Source organism: Littorina saxatilis, linkage group LG14 (assembly GCF_037325665.1).
Source record: "Littorina saxatilis isolate snail1 linkage group LG14, US_GU_Lsax_2.0, whole genome shotgun sequence".
NCBI classification, from domain to species: domain Eukaryota; kingdom Metazoa; phylum Mollusca; class Gastropoda; order Littorinimorpha; family Littorinidae; genus Littorina; species Littorina saxatilis.
This window is the reverse complement of record NC_090258.1, coordinates 1,680,430-1,684,413: the sequence shown is the minus strand read 5'-3', so window position 1 is coordinate 1,684,413 and position 3,984 is coordinate 1,680,430.

The following is a 3,984-nucleotide window of genomic DNA, read 5'->3' as shown; positions in this document are numbered from 1 at the left end:
GTGCCTAGACCCCAGTCATGTGATCTCATTCAGTCAATCACTCACCTGATCTCATGAATGTGCCTAGACCCCAGTCACGTGATCTCATTCAGTCAATCACTCACCTGATCTCATGAATGTGCCTAGGCCCCAGTCATGTGATCTCATTCAGTCAATCACTCACCTGATCTCATGAATGTGCCTAGACCCCAGTCATGTGATCTCATTCAGTCAATCACTCACCTGATCTCATGAATGTGCCTAGACCCCAGTCATGTGATCTCATTCAGTCAATCACTCACCTGATCTCATGAATGTGCCTATACCCCAGTCATGTGATCTCATTCAGTCAATCACTCACCTGATCTCATGAATGTTCCTAGACCCCAGTCATGTGATCTCATTCAGTCAATCACTCACCTGATCTCATGAATGTGCCTAGACCCCAGTCATGTGATCTCATTCAGTCAATCACTCACCTGATCTCATGAATGTGCCTAGACCCCAGTCATGTGATCTCATTCAGTCAATCACTCACCTGATCTCATGAATGTGCCTAGACCCCAGTCCTGTGATCTCATTCAGTCAATCACTCACCTGATCTCATGAATGTGCCTAGACCCCAGTCATGTGATCTCATTCAGTCAATCACTCACCTGATCTCATGAATGTGCCTAGACCCCAGTCATGTGATCTCATTCAGTCAATCACTCACCTGATCTCATGAATGTGCCTAGACCCCAGTCATGTGATCTCATTCAGTCAATCACTCACCTGATTTCATGAATATCAACAAGTGAAAAGCTTCCACTTTCACTCCAGTTAAATATACCTTTCATGTCTATTGCTTCGAGTTTTATTTTGCAAGAGAAAGGAACATATTCAGAATCAACAGCAGACAGTAAGGAAATGGTGTAAACCTACATTTGATGTAAACTGAGTACGCAATTTCATTTGATTCTCGCGAACTTTGGCAATGCAATTTTCAAGCGAATGCGCACAGCAATGCATTCTGAGGAGGTGGCCAGTACCTTGCCGTTCTGTGTTCCCACCCTCACCGACACAATAGTTTTTTCTGTATTCTAACATGGTAAGGCCAAAAAAAAAATAGGTCTGTTTACGGTAACATAGGCCAAAAAAATAGGGTCGGTAGGTCGGGATTTTTTATTTATTTTTTTTTCCAAAAAACCATATTTTTTACGTTATTTTGCAAAAAAAAACCAAAAGATTTTTTTTTTCCCTTAAATGCCAAAAAAAAGTCAAGGGTCGCGCGAAAAAAATAGGGTCGGTCGGGTTACCGTAAACAGACCTATTTTTTTTTGGGCCTAAGGAATCATTACACATGAAAAGTGTCATTCCTGAGAGTAAGTCACCCTGATATTCTTGTTTCAAAATTTTAGTTTGTTTTATTATATTTAGCTTGATAAACAAAAAGGGTCCCTGTCTGAGCGTTATAACATTTAGCAGGTCACCTATGATCGACCCTGATTGGTCAAATAGCCATATAGAGCACTGCAATGGTAATAATTATGGCGCGATATTTTGACTCGAACAAGAATTAAGCCGACGAGTCGAAGACGAGTAAATAGACGATGTGTGTTAATAACTCTGCCGGGTGATAAGCGTCTGTGGAAGAGTTACTTTTTCTTGGAAACACTGCAGCAATTATACCACGCACCCACATACACCCACACACACCCCCACACACACACACACACACACTCACACACACGCACACGCACACACGCACACGCACTCGCACTCACGAGCATACATACGCACTCACGCACATACGCCGAACCACACACACTTTTACCCCTCACACACACAAACTCCCCGGCATACCCCTTCCCCCCACCCTCCATCTGTCATCTCTCTCACCATCCAAGAAATTTCCCGGATCCGCCTCTTCCCGTCACTGAGCGCAAGAGGCTAAGACAGTATGAATTAGCATTTGTCTCTCGTTCTGTGGCAGGACACTCGATCATATCTCCACAGAAGTCCATTATTCTACAAGTGCTCTACTATCATTACTATCAGTCGACACGCGGTGATACATATACCCTTTGACCTTTTCTTGGGGGTATCCCGTACTAAAAATAGAATACGGGATTCTGGGAAAGCTGTTCAAGGGCACTTACGCACTATATTCGATTTTCAATACACGACTCAAAACTTTTGGAATAAATTAAAAAGAATAAAATACAAGAATATAGAGTTCAGAAACGAAGACAAAAAGTTGCACAATTTAGAAAAAAGTGGGACAAAAGTCTTGGCATTTACGGGACTCGAACTCGTCACCGCCAGCACCGGAGGCCACGTGCTTCCACCGTGCCAGCCATGCACACGATACATAGGCGTGAAAAATTAAACTTGAACTGCAAACATACCTTACACGTGGTCGGGTTCTCGAGACGAGCATTTGTCGACTCGTCGGTTTCCCCGTTCGCATTAATTTTGTGCTTTGTACGTTCTCTTGATCTCATCATTCATTACATGTAGTCGGGGTGTTCCCCATAGGGCATTACATTTTCACAAAAGCCGATATTACAAAAACAAGTAATAGTAATTCTGGGGAGATTTTCCGCTGGAAGTACTCAATAAATATGCAACTGTTTGATTATTTCGATTCATTACATCATCCAACACGGAATGAAAAAAACGAATAAAATACACGAATTATACGGGTTCATAAAATTAAGTGTGAGTTTAGATAGAGCGGACAGCGTCAGATAAACTCTATTTAAACGAGACAGATTAGCCGCGGGTGGAGGAGGAGGATGTTGATACTTGAGGTAGGCCTAAAGGGATCAGTGTTGGCAGGTAGGGAAGAGAGGGTAGTAAAGCAGGATATCAACACTTAGGCCCGTAATTAGAAAGAGAGGGGAGAGGAGGACTTGTGAAAGTCAAGGAGAAGAGCCCAGCCGCAATGTCCATGTTGCCGGGGGGCTTGCACGTGTGATGCATCAGCGGGGGTCTATAAGAACGGGAGAGCAACACATTGTGGTCAGTCCTTACCAGCGCGGCGCAGCGGGCATATGCCAACTATTTCTTAAAAAAGAAAGAAAATCGAACCCGTGACCAACAATGTTAGGAAAAGCGATCGGGCGCTTTACAAACTGAGCTATTCTGTCGCACGGTAGGTGAGAAAGATTTTAACTTTAAATATTACACTTGAGTTCTCGAGCGTGGCGATCAGTATTGACTCGACTCGAGTTTCCTAGTCTCTCCATTCGTATTTGTGTACTGTTCTCTTTATCTCACTGTTCGAGGCAAGTTAAGTTGATAACTGACCCTATACTCCCGTTCACTTCGCATACGTTTGGAAAACAATATCAAGTAGCGATAATGTCAAGCGTGACCGACATTATGTTGTCGTCTGGCTACGAAATGCATTGACCAATCGCCGAAAGGCGCTGACGTCTTTGCATGAAAGAAATTCCCAACCCAGAATCCTCGATTCTCGATGACGTATTCAGGATTTTATTGGGGAGGACGACGATTCGGTATGGACGGTTTATTATATAAAGAGAAACAAGCAGTTAAAACGGGCGTGGATAGAGCTAATCAACAGCGATGTCAACTTGTAATATTCATTCACTTGTGATCTCCCTGATTAAAAAGTCGGCGACTTGTGGCAGCGTGGTTATTGGTTGTCCTGGACAGGTCATCACCAGATCTGATGGAGGTTCTCGACCCTCTGTCTCGATCAATATGGCGTTGAACTGGGAACGAAATCCTACAGTTTATTGTGATTGAGTTTGGATGGAAATACAATCCCATGGTCTATAGTTATTGAGTAGTGATGCGAAAGAAAAGCCTGTGGTTTATTGTGATTGAAATTCGACACAGCTAGCTAGACTACAGTTGATGGAAAAAACAAACAAACAACCAAACAAACAAAAACATAAACAATAAAACAAACAAACAGGACAAAACCAGGACGTTGAATTTGTGTATGTGACAAAGTGGAGGGATTGTTCTTCTTGTAAAAGCCAGGCCAGA